Source organism: Scyliorhinus torazame, chromosome 12, assembly GCF_047496885.1.
Source record: "Scyliorhinus torazame isolate Kashiwa2021f chromosome 12, sScyTor2.1, whole genome shotgun sequence".
Lineage (NCBI taxonomy): Eukaryota > Metazoa > Chordata > Chondrichthyes > Carcharhiniformes > Scyliorhinidae > Scyliorhinus > Scyliorhinus torazame.
In genome coordinates this window covers 13,363,044-13,381,422 of record NC_092718.1, presented here as the reverse complement: position 1 = coordinate 13,381,422, position 18,379 = coordinate 13,363,044, and the positions used below count along the sequence as shown (strand labels likewise).

The following is an 18,379-nucleotide window of genomic DNA, read 5'->3' as shown; positions in this document are numbered from 1 at the left end:
GCCGGGAATCGAACCTGCGACCCTGGAGCTGTGAAGCAACTGTGCTAACCACTGTGTTATCGTGTCTCCAGGTTATTGGTGAAACAACCATGCAGCTGGTAATGTAACACAAAGTTAAATTGTTGCAGTGCCTCAGTGCATTGTCCAGAAGGAAACTTGCTCGAACATCCGCAGAAACTCCGCAGGAACTCTCAAGAAATGTCATTTCAACCAACCTGCTTGGATTTACTTTTTTTGCCAAAGATTTGGCAAGCAACTGGGAGACCCCCATCCCAGAAATTCAACGCTATCTCCTTTAACATTCCTGGGTGGGATTCTGTTGAATGTTTCGCTCCCAACAGCATCGCCAATACTGTTGCTAATATTAATGGTGTTTGTGAACCACAAGCCTTCCCTTATGTCGATCAAATGACCGCACAACCAGTTAGTTAGTCCAAACGATGGTTTATTTACATACACAAGAGTTACCTCGACATGCAAACACAATATCTACTATGAGTTAAACTACACCTATCAGCTACAATAGCCTATACTTAACTTCAGGGCGACTGGCACTGTGCAAATGGATAAGGCCTTTATCTGGATTTCACTTGGCTGGTTCGAAGAAAGTGGCTCTCTCTCTGCTGGGTTCTGACGGCAGGTAGCGATCGTTGGTCTTGAACTTAGCTGGCTGTTCCTGCTGCAATTGGGTTGGCACAGACCGGATCCAAAAGAGACAGAACATATGGTTGTGCTCTCTTTCATCCCTCTGGGATTTCGCGCTCTTTGGGGCGGTCCTTAACCTTGGACCCAATATTTCGACAGGGCTCTGATTACTGTCTTCGATGTCGGCCAATAAAGGGGCGGGTGCCTTGGTAACTGGGCGGGTCCTTAGCGGTCATTGACCTTGGCAGTTGTGCTTTCGGAGCAAGGGAGTGGCGCCGATCAGTCTGGGGCTGTACCGGTTGCTTGATTGGAGTTCTATTGTCCCGGGAAAATGGGCCATTGAAAGGCAAATGAACGGGGGTTTCGATCAGGCCTGGTTACCTGTGTTTCAAATACACATAGGCTCTGTATCTGTCTGAGTCCTGGGTGGGGCATAATTCCCATGGTCCTTTGCAGGTGGCCATCTTAGATGGCTACAATTCTCTGACCCCGCGGCCGGGTCGGAGAATCGCCGGGTGGGGCACGATTCACGCGACGGCGCCCCGACGCCGGTCGGCCGATTCTCCGGCGACTGGAGCGGTCGACGCGGTGCCGGCCGGGGGCCACTCTATGCGGCCCCCCCCCCCCCGGCAATTCTCCACGCGGGATGGGCTGAGTGGCCGCCGAGATAACCCGAGTCCCGCCGGCGCCGTTCACATGTGGTCTTACCCAGCGGGACCGCGGCGTACATCCTGCGGGGGGCGGGCGAATTTGGGCCCGTTTGAAGCCGGTATCGGCTGCTGGAGCAGCGTGAGTCACTCCAGTGCCGTGCTGGTCCCCCTGTAGGGCACAGGATCGCTGCTCCTGGGGGCCTGTTGACACCGTCGTAAAATGCTACGGTGTTTACAATGGCATCAACACTTGGCCTCAGGATCACAGAATCCAGCACCCTGTTCTTGAGAGCCATGATGTTGTGATATAATCAGGGCTGCGACTATTATATTTGGTGTTTAACAGAGAATTGTTTGTGACATTTAACACATGATTAGTTGATTACTCAGTAATTCATAGTTGCCTGTTAAATGCACTACAAGTGCTATAAGGGGCCTCTGCAGTGTCATTATTCAATCTGCATATCAATAGGTCATTTTAGTTAAATTTAATTGATAATATTTGGCAGAGATAGCGTTTCTCAGTAATGTTAGTTGAGAGAAGTCCTTCAGCATAAGCCACGAAATAAGTTTTTAGATTGATGCTGTCTCCAGTACACCTGACCCTGCACAATTTTGGGTATCTTTTAACATCCCACCCCTGCAGTGCTTCCCCAGCGCTAGTCCACAGAGTAGAATATAGACGCAGGGTAAATGCCGAACAAAATGCCAAACCTGGCACTCTGTACTTCTCGAGTGCCAGCTGCATTCAGTTGGTTGAACTCTCACCTCTGGCTGAGCAGGTTGGCAGGGTTTGAGCACATAAACCAGGCCTACTCGAGTGCAGTACCGAGGGAGCACTGCCTTTTTCAGAGGTGTGGGCCTTTGGAAAGAGGTGTTAAAATTTCCCCGCCACTCTCCAAGGGCAAGAAGGAAGGCCAATCCCATGAGTAGAACAGATGGAACCTTGGCTCTATCCATAGCGAACATCCATTCAGTTAATGCTTTGATGCGTTGTGTTAAAATTCTCCAACATTAAGATGAAGGGAGTCCCACTTATGAATTTCCACCGGATGGAGAAGTGACAAAAACAATAACTTACATTTAATTGGCACCCTTAATATAGTGGAACTATGTCCTTAGATATTCTAGCCATGATGGACCAATGGCCTCCATCTGTGTAGTAGGATTTTATGATTCACCGGAGGGTTCGATATTGAGCCACGTAAGGAGATATTTGGACAGGTGATCAAAAGCACAATCAAAGAGTCTCAAAGCGCATTTTAAAGAAGAGATGCAGAGAGATTGAGGGATGGCGTGTATTGCCCTGAGGAAAATTGGGATGCAGAAGAGGCCAGAACCAGGGGAGGGCAGAGGTCTGGGAGGGTTGTGAGGCTAGAGGAGATTACAGAGATAGGGAAGGGCCAGGCCATGGAAGAATTTGAAAACAAGGATGGAGAATTGTAAAAGCGAGGCGTTCCTGGACCAGGAGCCGGTGTCGGCCAGAGAACAAAGGGGGCGAATGGGTGAATGGGACTTTTGCGGGTGAGAGGACAGACCGCAGTTTTGGCTGTGCTCGCGTTTGTGCACGATCTGTCTTGTGTATAATGGTTTCTTCATTGAACAGCTGTTGCGATTTAAAAGATAAACCTTCTCATGTCTATATTCTCAAAGCGCATTGAACCAGGGAAGCACAAAACATTCTCACTGTGTCTTTAAACTTGATGTAATGGAGGAGGACATGGGAGAGGTGCATCGCAATGTAAATGCAAATATTTTATTTTTTCTCTAGACCCCAACTTATGTAGGCCCGAGAGTTGGGAGGGGGGCCGTTCAGTACCGGCGTTTGAATCAGCTCCCAGTTTGTGCTGCTGGGAGATCTTTGCTTTTCTCGGCACAGAATGTGAAATGTATCCAGCCTGTCAGAGCCCCTGCCCTGTCCTCTACCCTTTGCAGAACTATTGCCAAATTGTCAGGCATCTGCTGACAGAGGCGCTCAACAGACGGGCATCCTGCAGCAGCGCCGACTCCTTTGATCACCTTTCAGTGCGTCGCTGAGCAAATGCCAGCCACGACTCACCGGGGCTTTCGCTGACCCCCAAATCTCTCTTAATCCTTACATCAGCTCCCAGAATATCGCACTCTGCTTCCTCGTTAGTACGTTGTATTCCCACACGTTCCACCAGGGCTCCGTCACTGACAGCGTGGGCGGCCAACAGAGAATTAGTACAGTGAAGTTCGGGTTGTGTTCGTTCAGTGTCACTCACTAAAACCTTCAATGACAGCTGCTGGAGGCAGGTCCTTGGCTCTTATGCTTAAGCAACGGGCCTAGTGTGCCCAAGAGATGGGAGTCACTTGTTAGTTCGCATGGACACAGCTGCAATGAAAAGATGGCATGCATTATTTTACACTCAACGGTCTCACAAGCCCATCGTCCCTCAACAACTGCATCCTTTGTATCACTTTGGCTAATTGGGCCATCCAGGGATGACCATGGCAGGATTAAAAGTGCAATATGTTTACTTCTCTTAACAATCCCCAATTTTCCAATCCCTCCCTCTCCCCCCCCCCCCTCATGGCATGAGTCATATTGTGGGTTTCTGGCCCCATTTGAGACTAACATTGAGGTCCCAAAGCCGAGGGGTGGGGGGCGTTTGGGCGGATGGCAAGGTGGGGGGTAATCCTGTCCCCAATTTGGCAGTGGCTAGTGACTCATGCATCGGCAACACCAATACAGGTGAATATGGGATTTTCACAGTGACTTCATTGCATTGTTAATGTCAGCCTACTCGTGACAATAAAGATTGCAATTATTATATTTTCAGGTTAACATCACACTGCTGCTTTACTTTATCCAATGTAACTCTATTTTAGTCACAGGTGTGTGTTCCATCCATCAATACACACTACCTAATAATGATAATAAAATCTTTATTAGTGTCACAAGTAGGCTTGCATTAACACTGCAATGAAGTTACTGTGAAAATCCCCTAGTTGCCACATTCCGGCGCCTGTTCGGGTACAGAGGGAGAATTCAGAATGTCCAATTCACCTAACAGCACGTCTTCTGGGACTTGCGGGAGGAAACCAGAGCGCCCGGAGGAAACCCACGCAGACACGGGGAGAACGTGCAGACTCCGCACAGACAGTGACGCAAGCCGGGAATCGAACCCGTGTCCCTGGCGCTGTGAAGCAACAGTGGTAACCGCTGTGCTACCGTGCTGCCCATACCTTGTCCATCAAGTTTAACAATTGAATAATCAAATACTGCAGATGCTAGAAATCTGAAATAGTTCAGCAGAAAATATTGGAAAAACTCAGCAGGCCAGGCAGCGTCCATGGAGAGAGAAGAGTTAATATTTCAGGTCAATGATCTTTCATCAGAAAGTTCAATAATTAGTTCTTGTTTTATGATTTGAAAATATGGATGATTGTCAGTTGAAAATTAATACCAGTAATTTAGTGATTATTAATGATCTAACTGTGGGAAATCCAGCAGTATATTTTGAAAATTCATTCACGGGATGTGGGCGTCGTTGGTTGGGCCCAGCATTTATTGCCCATCCCTAGTTGCTCTTCAGAAGGTGGTGGTGAGCTGCTTTCTTAAACTGCTGCAGTCCCTGTATTGTTGGTACCCCCACAGTGCTGTGCGGGAGGGAGTTCCAGGATGTTACCCCAGCGACAGCGAAGGAACGGTGATATATTTCCAAGTCAGGGAGTGAGTGACTTGGAGAGGAACCTCCAGGTGGTGGGGTTCCCAGGTATCTGCTGCTCTTGTCCCTCTAGATGGTAGTGGTTGTGGGTTTGGAAGGTGCTGCCTAAGGAGCCTTGGTGAGTTCCTGCGGTGCATCTTGTAGATGGTACACACGGCTGCCACTGTGCTTCGGTGGAGGGATTGAATGTTTGTACAAGGGTAGCAATCAAGTGGGATGCTTTGTTCTGGATGGTGTCAAAGTTCTTGAGTATTGTTGGAGCTGCACTCATTCTGTCAAGTGGCGAGTATTCCATCACACTCCTGACTTGTGCCTTGTACATGGTGGACAGGCTTTGGGGAGTCTGGAGGTTAGTTACCTGCTGCAGGGTACCTAGCTTTTGACTTGCTCTTGTAGCCACAGTATTTATATGGCTAGTCCAGTTCAGTTTCTGGTCAATGGTAACCCCAGGATGTTGATAGTAATATAATATTGAGCTGATATATTGAGGAAACAGTATTTGTTTTAAAAAGTCTAAACGTTAGAACAATTAAACTGAGTGAGCACTGCACAATTTTCTCATGACCGCAGTGTATTGAAAATTGCATTGTGTATTTTGTCTACTAGAGGTTATCATATACATATGTACCAGCAGGGAGAGTCTGCGAGAAAGAGAATAATAAAGGCTTTGGGCTGGATTCTCCGGTTTGTAGACTAAGTGCTGACGCCGGCGTGGGAACAGTGATGATTTACGCCAGAAAAAGTGGCGCACAGCTGCACCGATTCCGGGACCAAAAACAGCTGGAGAATGGGCGGGTCCGTGGCTGTGCAAGCGCACAGCGGCAGCCTGCCAAATGATGTCCCACTGTAGCCAGCCTCGCCAACCCCGGACCGCCCGCCACCAGTGCCCCCAGCCCCCGCCAAAGCCCCCGTGTCCTGAGGCCGTCCCGACGGCATGCGCCGTACTTAGCAGAGTACGCTGTTTTGGAGCGGGCGGAGTATCGCAAATGCGACGCCTCATTTACTGCACTGTGTGCAGTTCTGGTCGCCTCATTTTAGGAAGGAAGCTTTGGAAAAGGTGCAAAGGAGATTTACCAGGATGTTGCCTGGAATGGAGAGTAGGTCTTACGAGGAAAGGTTGAGGGTGTTAGGCCTTTTCTCATTAGAACGGAGAAGGATGAGGGGCGACATGATAGAGGTTTATAAGATGATCAGGGGAATAGATAGAGTAGACAGTCAGAGACTTTTTCCCCGGGTGGAACAAACCATTATAAGGGGACATAAATTTAAGGTGAAAGGTGGAAGATATAGGAGGGATATCAGAGGTAGGTTCTTTACCCAGAGAGTAGTGGGGGCATGGAATGCACTGCCTGTGGAAGTAGTTGAGTCGGAAACATTAGGGACCTTCAAGCGGCTATTGGATAGGTACATGGATTACGGTAGAGTGATGGGGTGTAGATTGATTTGTTCTTAATCTAGGACAAAAGTTCGGCACAACATTGTGGGCCGAAGGGCCTGTTCTGCTGTATTTTCTATGTTCTATGTTCCCGATTTCAGCGCAAACGGGGATTCTCCAGCCGATCGCCGAACGCTATTTCACCGGCGGAGAGTGGAGAATCCTGCCCATGATGTTTAACAGCTCGTGCAGTTTCACTTCGAAGTTTCCCGCCTCAATATATATTTGTTTTTCTCCCAAGAACTTCACAATGACCATTTTCACGTGGGTTTGCATCGAGGCTTCTGAAAGAATTGTTCAGTGGCAGAGTATTGGTGCGTACTGTCACTAGTTGCATTCGTTTGGCCCTGGATTCAGTTGATACAGGTTAGGTTACTTTAGCAGGGCTGGTGAGAAGAATGGGGCCCCCTCCTGACCCCTCCTGAATAAACCTACCTCATTCTATCCCCATGTAAACTTGAGGTCATCCGTCAGCTGCCTGGGCTGTAAACTCGGAACTCCCTCGCTTAATCTCTTTGCTCCTCCACCTTTTTCGCCTCCCTCTGGTCACTCTGCAGAACCTACCTCTGTGACCGAGATTTGGTTCGTTGCCCTCATATCCCTTCAGGTGTCCCAGTGTCAAATTTGACAATGCTCCTGTGAAATGACTTGGGATGTTTTACTGCATTGGAGGTGCTACATAAATGAAAGTTGTTGTTGTAGATCTGGCGTTTTAGTTTTTAATCAAGGGGCGTGTAAGGTAGAGACAGCTCCCACCCTGGAACATGCTCATTACTAAATGGGGGCCGAGAGTAGGACAGGCCTTGGCTTTGATGCCTCTTGTGCTTGAGTTGCCCAGGGTCGCTTTCTATTTGAATTGGAGCTGGACAAAAGCCATTCTCAACACTGACCCTGTCAGGATCCTTCATTATCGGGCCAGCTCCATTAACCTTCTCAGTTCCAACGAAAAATGGTCCCAACTTTGCAAACCTAATTTAGAACCATCCCTGGCAACATGCAAGTGGGCTCTTAGATTCTCTCTATAATTTGCTTCACACGCCTGTGGATTATTGATGAAGATCTTTCTCTTTCTATCCCTCGAGATTGTCTTTTTGAGTGACTGTTGTTTGTGTTGACTGTTGGGCTTCGCCATTGAAAGATTGAAGATTAATGAGTGCTGGAATGATGCCTTGGCATTCATGAATACCCCTAAGGTTAGCCCAGCTGTAACGCTGCATTGGACATTATAGCCAAACAAGTCCTGTAGAAATCCTTTTGACAGCATTGATTTCTTTAGCGTGTTGTTTGGAGTGTCAGGTGCAGCTCTATGGACAACGTTCCCGCCCCCGAATTAGCAAGTTATGGATTCTGTTACGGCCGGTCCGCAGGTGATATTCACAAATATGTTAAACCGGGCAAGATCCCTCAATTTGTTACCCTCCGGCTGGGATACTCCCAAATTATATGTCCCGGGTGAGGAGGACTGAACTGGTTCCCTTTCCTTATGCAAAACCCTCTGCTGGTCACATCAGGAATAATCTACCAAAGGATTCCTTCCTTTGTGGATACCTATTCCCAGTTCTGAGTATTTTAAAATTTAACCAGGCTTCCTTGAGTTAAAGATGAAGTGAGTTCATTAACTACGAAAGACAAGAAAATGATAAAAATACGTGCATAAACATTGATATAGATTAGAAGTGAGACTTGAGTCCAAAGTAAGGTCTGTTACATGAAACAGCCTTTGACTCACGGGGAGTAGATCATTGATCTGTGCGGCCGTTGCAATCTGAGATTCCAATAGCGCTGATTTCAGCAGGTGAATAGTTTGTTTTGAGATTCCCGTGTTCTGAAGTTTGATGGAGAAACTTCCCAGTTTCTATTTCAGTCATGGTGTTTGCTGACTTGGCGTGATTCAACCATCAGAGAGAGCGAGATATATACCTGCAAAATCTTTTGTGGAGGGTGGTACGATGGCGCAGTGGTCAACACGGCGCCGAGGACCCGGGTTCGCTCCCGGCCCGGGGTCTGTGTGGAGTTTGCACATTCTCCCCGTGTCTGCGTGGGTCTCACCCCCACAACCCAAAGATGTACAGGCGAGGTAATTGGCTAAATTGCCCCCTAATAAAAAAAAACACCTTTTCGATTGGATTTGGTTATTGTCACGTTTACCGAAGTACAGTGAAAAGTAGTGTTTTGCGGACAGCTCAGACAGATCATTCTGAACATGAAATGAAAATACATAGGGCAAACATAAAATACACAATGTAAATACAGAGACACAGGCATCGGATGAAGCATACGGAGTGTGGTACTACTCAGTGGAGAGGATGTGTGGAGAGATCAGTTCAGTCCATAAGAGGGTCATTTAGGAGTCTGGTAACAGCGGGGAAGAAGCTGTTAGTGCATGGTCTCAGACTTTTGTATCTCCTGCCCGATGAAAGAAGTTGGAGGAGTGAGTAAGCCGGGTGGGAGGGGTCTTTGATTATGCTGCCCACTTTCCCCAGGCAGCGGGAGGTGTAGATGGAGTCAATGGATGGGAGGTGGGTTTGTGCGATGGACTGGGCCATGTTCACGACTCTCTGAAGTTTCTTACGGTCCTGGGCCGAGCAGTTGCCATACCAGGCTGTGATGCAGCCAGATCGGATGCTTTCTATGGTGCATCTGTAAAAGTTGGTAAGAGTCAATGTGGACAATGCCGAATTTCCTTAGTTTCCTGAGAAAGTATAGGTGACGTTGTACTTTCTTGGTGGTAGTGTCGATGTGTGTGGACCAGGACAGATTTTTGGAGATGTGTACCCCTAGGAACTTGAAGCTGCTAACCATCTCCACCTCGGCCCCGTTGGTGCCGAGAGGGGTGTGTACGACACTTCGCTTCCTGAAGTCAATGACCGGCGCTTTAGTTTCACTGACATCGAGAGCGAGCTTGTTGTCATTACATCTTTCCACTAGGTTCCCTATCTCCCTCCTGCACTCTGACTCATCATTGTTCGAGATCCGACCCACTACGGTCGTGTCATCAGCAAACTTGTAGATGGAGTTGGAGCCAAATTGTGCCGCGCAGTCGTGTGTGTATAGAGGTTGTAGTAGGGGGCTAAGTACGCAGCCTTGCGGGCCCCCGGTATTGAGGACTATCGTGGAGATGTTGTTGTTTATCCTTTCTGATTGTGGTCTATGGGTCAGGAAGTTGAGGATCCAGTTGAAGAGGGAGAAGCCAAGTCTGCTACTGCTGGTTTCTTCTTCGGTGTCACATATGTTCCAACAGCCCAGCACTGGTCCCACGCACAGACACACACAGACACACACATAAACACGCACACATGGGGCAACTTTTCAGTTGGCTTTTATCCCAGTCTTTGTATAGTCCTGGAAGGCAAAATGCACAAATCAATCTGGGACATTTTGCACAGGATATTTCTTTGGGGCGACAGGGTGGTGCAGTGGTTAGCACTGCTGCCTCACGCCGCCGAGGACCAGGGACCGATCCCGGTCATTGGTCACTACCTGTGTGGAGTTTGCACATTCTCCCCGTGTTTGTATGGGTCTCACTCCCACAACCCAAAAATGTATAGGCTAGGTGGATTGGCCACGCTAAATTGCCCTTTAATTGGAAAAGAAACCAGGATATTCCTTAATGAAATTACATCTATCACTTATTATGTCCCATTGTCTCCATGAGAGATGGCAATTGGTTTCTGAATATTTTAGAATTATATCTGTCTGGAAACAGGGTGGGGTTCTGTTGTCTCTCAGAATATCACCCACCAGGAATTCAGCCAGTACTGACTTTACACCCTCAGCCATCTTTGGCTTGTATGTCCATTTAACAAAACATATTCACAGAAACATAGAAAATAGGAGCAGGAATAGGCCATTTGACCCTTTGAGCCTGCACCACCATTCAATATGATCATGGCTGATCGGGCAAATTCTGCATCCCACTCCCCCTTTCTCTCCATACCCCTTGATCCCTTTAATCATAAGGGCCACGTCCAGCTCCCTCTTGAATATATCCAACAAACCGGCCCCAACAGCTTTCTGTGGTGGAAAATTCCACAAGATCACACCTCTCTGAGAGAAGTTCTTCCCCATCTCAGTCCTGAATGGCTTACCCCTTATTCGTAGGCTGTGACCCCTAGTTCTGGACGTCCCCAATATCGGGAACATTCTTCCCCCGTCTAGCCTGTCCAGTCCCATCAGGATTTTATATGTTTCTATGAGATCCCCTCTCATTCTTCCAAACTCCAGTCAGTACAAGCCCAGTCGATCCAGTCTCTCTTCATATGTCAGTTCTGCCATCCCAGGAATTAGTCTGGTGAACCTTCGCTGGACACCCTCAATAGCAAGAATGTCCTTCCTCAAACTAGGAGACCAAAACTGCACACAATATTCAAGGTGTGGCCTCACCAAGGCCCTGTATAACTGCAGCAAGATATCCCGACTCCGATACTCCAATCCTCTCACTATGAAGGCCAGCGTGCCATTAGCTTTCCTCACCGCCTGCTGTACCTGCCGACCTTCAGCTCTGTTCCACCATCACACCCAGGTCTCGTTGCACTTCCCCTTTTCCTAAACTGCCACTTTTCAGATAATAATCTGTCTTCCTGTTTTAGCCACCAAAGTGGATAACCCCACATTTACCCACATTATATTGCATTTGCCCACTCAGTCAGCCTGTCCAAGTCACTCTGCAGCACCCTTTGCATCCTCCTCACAGCACACACTGACACCCAGCTTAGTGTCGTCTGCAAATTTGGAGATATGGCATGCAATTCCTTTGTCCAAATCATTAATGTATATTGTGAAGAGTTGGGGTCCCAGCACTGAACCCTGCAGTACCTTACTAGTCACTGCCTGCCACTCTGAAAAGGACCCGTTTATTCCCACTCTCTGCTTCCTGTCTGCCAACCAGTTCTCTATCCACGTCAATACATTACCTCCACAAAGTTCAATATTTCTGGAAGTAATTCATTATTTTGACAATCCTGAACACATTAAGCAGGCTGACACTTTGCTGCAGCACTGTTGTAGGTCTGGCTGAGTTTTTAGAATGCTGCAACACTGGCCCTCTCAGCTGTACCTAAATGATTCCTCGGCCCCTATTTTGGAAAAGAACAGGGGTGTTTTCTCTGGACCAATATATATCTCCATCAACATCGCTTTTCTGTTTTTGGGAGCTTGCTGTGAGCAAATTGGCTACCATGTTTCCTACATTGCAACTGTGACTACATTTCAAATCTATACATTGGTTGTAACGCTGCCTCAGGAAGGCAGACAGCATTATCAGAGACCCCTCCCACCCAGGCTTTGCCCTCTTCCAGACCCTTCCATCAGGCAGAAGGTACAGAAGTCTGAAGACTCGCTCATCCAGACTCAGGAACAGCTTCTTCCCCACAGCTACAAGACTCCTCAACGACTCCCCCTCGGACTGATCTGTTCCCTGTAAGAACACTATTCACGACACCCTATGCTGCTCTTGCTCATGTATTTGCTTTGTTTGGCCCCTTGTTCCGCACTGTAACCAATCACTGTTTGTCGATGTACCATTTGTCAATGTTCTCTGTCGATTATTCTTTTTGTCTACTATGTACGTACTGTGTACGTTCCCTCGGCCGCAGAAAAAATACTTTTCACTGTACTTCGGTACATGTGACGATAAATCAAATCAAATCAAATCAAATCAAACGCACTTGTGCAACATCATGAGATTGTGAGAATGGGGATTGCCCTGGTCTGTAAGACACATTTATACAACTTCCTAACCAGCACCAGTGCAACTGTATTGTGCTCAGGGGTAATATGCCCCCCCAGTTATTTAGTTTACATAAAGCAACAAAACAGAACGGAAAATGACTTGTGTCCATTGAATCTAACTGCTGGGTCAGGCCTGCAAGTAGCTACAGTCAGCTACATTAGTGATAGGAAACCTAGTTAGCTGGTTAGGGTGTGTAGTTTAAGGAAGCCAGGAAGGTCCTAAATTCAAGGCAAACTCCCAGTCAACGTTGAGTTAGCTGCTAGTAACGTTCAATCAATAAATCGGATCCTACCAAAGGCAACCCCATGCCTGAGCAGCCTAATCACATTAGTGCGAAACATACAAAGATCATCCATCACTCCTCTCCCGCACCGAGCTGAGCTCGTTCTCTTAGTTCTGTAGAAGGGTAACTGGACCCGAAACTTGAGGGTGTATTCTCCGCAGCCTGCCGGCGGTAGCGGAGTTTCCGATGTGGCACCGAGGATGTAAATGGGTCATTTAAATCAATTTGCATCTGATAAACCGGCTGTAAGTGCCATCCTTCACCCCTCCGTGATGCTACGGCCCTCTCGGCCTGGATCCATTTTTAAAAAAATGTTTTTATCGAAGCTTTTACATTTTATACACTGTACATTCGTTAAAGGTCGATGTGACGGTTACAATTTTCAAGTTATTTTTCTGGGTCCCTCCATCTTTCTCCCCCCCCCTTCCCGGCCCCCTCGCCACCCCCCCCCCCCCCCTTCCTTCATTGTTTCAGGGTCCTTTTCTGGGGCCTTCCCTTTACAGCGGGTAGTTGTCTGGTGTTACCTGTGGGCGGTGCCCTCTTTCTCCCTCTGCCACCTTTTGTCACTTGGCCTCCCCGCTTTTCTTCTCCCCTCTCCCAGTCCTGTTGCTGAGATATCCTTTTCTTGTAGCCTCGTTCTAGGTCCTCTGGCCTCTGCGCCGGCCCTTTTCTGGCCTCCCTCTCTCCCCCCCCCCTCCCTCACATCTGTTTCTGTCTGCTCCCTGTGGTCCCATTGGCTCTATTGCCTGGTCTCGAGGGTGTTGGCTGTGAGGGGAGGTTGAATAGACTAGGATTGTTTTCACTGGAAAGAAGCAGGCTGAGGGGGAGACCTGATAGAGGTCTACAACCTAGACAGAGTGGACAGTCAGAGGCTTTATCCAAGGGTGGAAGTGTCAATTACAAGTAGGCACAGGTTCACAGTGAGTGGTAGTGGCCTGGAACGCGCTGCCAGAGGATGTGGTGGAAGCTGGCACATTAGCAACATTTAAGAAGCATCTGGATGGGTAAATGAATGGAAAGAAATAGAGGGATACGGGACCGAGTAAGGGCAGAGGTTTTTTTTTCTTAGTTAGAGCATCATGATTGGCACAGGCTTGGAGGGCCGAAGGGCCTGTTCCTGTGCTGTACTGTTCTTTGTTACTGGGATAAGGCAGGGGAGTGGGACTGGGTAGAATACCCTGTCAGAGAGTTGGTGCAGAATCAATGGGCCGAATGGCCTCCTGCTGTGCTGTAAGGACTCTGTAATTCTGGGACAGTAGGTGGCCTGTTCCCACTGAACCAAACCCCAGAAAAAGATTAACACCTTTCGCAGGGGACAAAAGCGATACCGCAAACAGACCGTCACTGTGACCAAGATTTTCTAATCATCTATATTTATCTGCAGTTTACAGACACAGAGTTAATCCTGCTCCAAGCATAACATTCCCTGGCACAGAAACGGCGTGTTTAGCAGAATCCTGCAATACCAGCAAAGTGCTAAGAGGGAATGATGGAAATATCGACAGTGCAGAGAGACATTCATTTGGAAACATTATCCAATGCTTGTTAACAGATGCTTAAATGGAAAAGAGATAACTGGATTGCTGCCTCCATTTTGACTCTGACTTATTTTTAAAGTGGGTGTCCACACTCGGTGCTTCAAAACGCCCAGGAATCAATCTTTTCCACAGGAGAGTATCAGATATTCCTGCTCATCAAAATGTCAAAACTGTAGTGCGGTAGTCGGTATTAGGGGTATTACAGTACCCTGAATAATGCTGTAAGACCATTGGTGTGGGAGGTACCTGAGACTGCTATTCTCATTGGTGAAGCCTGCCTGCTGGTTCCGCCCAGTAAGGCGGAGTATAAGAGCCTGTGTCTCCCCAGCAGCTGCATTCTGCACCTGCGCTGCTGGGGGAAACATCTAGTGCAATAAAGCCTCCAATTGTCTCCAATCTCGTCTCAGGAGTTATTGATCGAGCCTCATGTAGTCAGTTTCAGGAATTCTTATTTTTAATCTATTTATCTCATTGCTGATCTTGATTACGTGCTTTGAACTGAATTGTTTACATTCAATTTCACACTCCATTGCCTGCTGAAAGCTTTTTTATTGACAGGTCGAGGCAGTTTCAAAGGGGTGAATCAGAGTGTTTATTTTTACCGCTCTGCAGGGATCCATTTACTCAGGGGCGCAGGTGTTTTCCTGAAATGAGTCTGCTTCTTGGTTCTCAAATGCTTCCTGGAAAGTGCAGGGGCAGCTTGAGAACAAAGAGGCAATGGAGTGACATTTTAAAGGGTTGAGGTGTACAGATGAGAACACTTTCACTTTATTATGAGAATCCTTTAATTGTACATGATTGTTTAATAGGTTTAAAGGCTGCACATAGGGAGAGTAGTCAAACGAGACCCCCTGGTCCCACCTCCCATGAAAGACCCCTTCCACATCCTGGTGACAATTGTTGGGAGGGTACTTACCACCTTGCCCTCCCCCACCCCCACCCCCCACTGAAATCCACCAGGTCCAGATTTTGCACCAATTAACGGCAGTGGGACCCTCGGCTGGGGGAGAGTCGGATCATCCCAGCTGGCTAGTGAATGGGCGTCAGTGGGATGTTAAATAGCTCTGATGAGCTATTGGCATGGTCCCAATGACTTGGTACCGGGAACATAGGAGCTAGGATCAGAAGTCGGCAATTCAGCCCTTCGAGCCAGCTCCGACATTCAATCAGATCATGGCTGATCTCGTCCTGGTCTCGAATCCACCACCCCATCTGTTTCTCACTATCCATTTAACCTGTTTTTTGTTTCAATCAGAAATATATATTCATGAAACATAGAACATAGAACATAGAAAATACAGCACAGAACAGGCCCTTCGGCCCACGATGTTGTGCCGAACCTTTGTCCTAGATTAATCATAGATTATCATTGAATTTACAGTGCACAAGGAGGCCATTCGGCCCCTTGAGTCTGCACCAGCTCTTGGAAAGAGCACCCTACCCAAACTCAACACCTCCACCCACCACCAAGGGCAATTTGGACATTAAGGGCAATTTATCATTGGCCAATTCACCTAACCCGCACATCTTTGGACTGTGGGAGGAAACCGGAGCACCCGGAGGAAACCCACGCAGACACGGGGAGGACGTGCAGACTCCGCACAGACAATGACCCAAGCTGGAATCGAACCTGGGACCATGGATCTGTGAAGCAATTGTGCTATCCACAATGCTACCGTGCTGCCCTTAAGAACAAATAAATCTACACTATATCATTTTCCCGTAATCCATGTACCTATCCAACAGCTGCTTGAAGGTCCCTAATGTTTCCGACTCAACTACTTCCACAGGCAGTGCATTCCATGCCCCCACTACTCTCTGGGTAAAGAACCTACCTCTGATATCCCTCCTATATCTTCCACCTTTCACCTTAAATTTATGTCCCCTTGTAATGGTGTGTTCCACCTGGGGAAAAAGTCTCTGACTGTCTACTCTATCTGTTCCCCTGATCATCTTATAAACCTCTATCAAGTCGCCCCTCATCCTTCTCCGCTCTAATGAGAAAAGGCCTAGCACCCTCAACCTTTCCTCGTAAGACCTACTCTCCATTCCAGGCAACATCCTGGTAAATCTTCTTTGCACCTTTTCCAGAGCTTCCACATCCTTCCTAAAATGAGGCGACCAGAACTGTACACAGTACTCCAAATGTGGCCTTACCAAGGTTTTGTACAGCTGCATCATTACCTCATGGCTCTTAAATTCAATCCCTCTGTTAATGAATGCGAGCACACCATAGGCCTTCTTCACAGCTCTATCCACTTGAGTGGCAACTTTCAAAGATGTATGAACATAGACCCCAAGGTCTCTCTGCTCCTCCACAATGCCAAGAACTCTACCGTTAACCCTGTATTCCGCATTCATATTTGTCCTTCCAAAATGGACAACCTCACACTTTTCAGGGTTAAACTCCATCTGCCACTTCTCAGCCCAGCTCTGCATCCTATCTATGTCTCTTTGCAGCCGACAACAGCCCTCCTTACTATCCACAACTCCACCAATCTTCGTATCGTCTGCAAATTTACTGACCCACCCTTCAACTCCCTCATCCAAGTCATTAATGAAAATCACAAACAGCAGAGGACCCAGAACTGATCCCTGCGGTACACCACTGGTAACTGGGATCCAGGCTGAATATTTGCCATCCACCACCACTCTCTGACTTCTATCGGTTAGCCAGTTCGTTATCCAACTGGCCAAATTTCCCACTATCCCATGCCTCCTTACTTTGTGCAGAAGCCTACCATTTAATGACTCAGATTCCACCATACTATGGAGCAGCGAGTTCCACAAATCCACGAGGCGGCATGGAGGCACAGTGGTTAGCACTGCTGCCTCACAGCTCGAGGGACCCGGGTCCAATTCCGGCCTCGAGTGACTGTGTGGAGTTCGCACTCCCTCCCCGTGTCTGCGTGGGTTTCCTCAGGGTGCTCCAGTTTCCTCCCACAGTTCAAAGATGTGCAGGTCAGGTTGCTTGGCCATGATTAATTGCCCCCCCTGACACTAGGTGAGGTACCTTTTCAGAGGGTCAGCGCAGAGTCGATGGGCTGAATGGCCTCCTTCTGCACTGTAGTGATTCCATGATTCTACCACCCTCTGCGAGAAGTAGTTCCTCCTCATCTCAGTTCTAAATCTACCGCCTCTCGATCTATCCGTGACCTCGCGTCTGGAAACCCGCCACGACTGGCGGGGCGGGCAGGGAGACTCGCGCCGGGCCGAAAATCGGGGCGCCCGATGCAGGATTCTGCGGGGCGGACCTGGAGGATCCCAGCCTTGCCAGTCAATGAAGTTTTGTGGTCACGTCGAAAACATCAGTGCTCAGTCACGTCGAAATCAGTGTTCCCACTCCTGATTTTATCCAGGGACCTTGGTTGGAATGTGTGTTGGGTTATGGAATGGGGGAAAAAGGATTTGATCTGGCAGGGATGCCATCTCATGGAGCAATGCTCGCGGCTGCCACCCATGAGGTCCTCTCGCACTGCGGGGAGGCTGGTCAGATCATCGCCCATTGTGCTGACTCGCACTTCCCCCTTGGTCTCTATCGGCCGGGCGATTCCGATAAACATTCCCACTGGAGGGGGTGGTGGAGTTCACCCTGCGGAGAGAATGGTGAAGTAAGTGAGAGGAGGGAGCCTGCATCACCTATCCTGCAACTTTAGAAGAACGTTTACAAAGAAAATTGCAGAACAATAATTTTTTTAAAAATCAGATAGCAGATTTTAAAACTCGGCTCCACGCACTTTGATACAGATAAAAGGCCTGTGCGTGTGTGTGATTGCAAATCACAAGGTCAAACCGCTGCTGTGACTGCTTCAACATTTGAGAGATTATCCATCGATCTGTCCCCACTCAGCCCTCAAAAGTAGCGTCCTTCCGAAAGTCAAACGAAATACGTCACTGTCAAGTTGCTTTAAAAACCCAACTTAAATGGGGTTTATTTTCTTGTTAATTACTGTGTAACTAAAACCCACAAGAACCTCCATCGTAAAAAACAAAACAGTACATTTCCTTTCTTGATCCTTTGCCAAGGTTACTTACACAAGGAGCAGTTTATTCTGGTGCCAGATGCGAGTTGGCTGCGTGGACTGTTTGGAACTCAGTCTGATATAGTTGCACAAGTCACTCATTTAGTTCGTTGTTAAAATAAGAAATCATCATTTCACGCCCCACCCCCTCACTCTCTCTTTTCCAAGCCTTGAGACTTTGTTCGGAGATAATCCGATCAGGAGTGTAGAAGGCGTGGTGATTTATGGCTGTGTTTATGAGATTATAACTTGGTTGATTGTTAAGGAGCACGTGTTGGTGCAAACAACTGGTGCTCCTTAGGTATTGCTGTACGTAATTGTGTCTTTCTTTCGCCAAATCAAGTAGAGTGTCAGTGCCACAGACCTAGGATGTGGAGAGCAAG

At 47.9% G+C, this 18,379-nt stretch overlaps 1 long non-coding RNA gene across 1 annotated transcript; it reads right to left on the bottom strand.

Annotated features, from left to right (window-relative positions):
* Positions 1-428: 428 nt before the first annotated feature.
* LOC140387391 (uncharacterized) lies at positions 429-18,144 on the bottom strand. The gene is made up of 2 exons (XR_011933853.1): positions 18,010-18,144; positions 429-3,651 (listed from the first exon to the last, which is right to left on the bottom strand). It is a non-coding gene; the product is annotated as an uncharacterized lncRNA (long non-coding RNA).
* Positions 18,145-18,379: the final 235 nt, after the last annotated feature.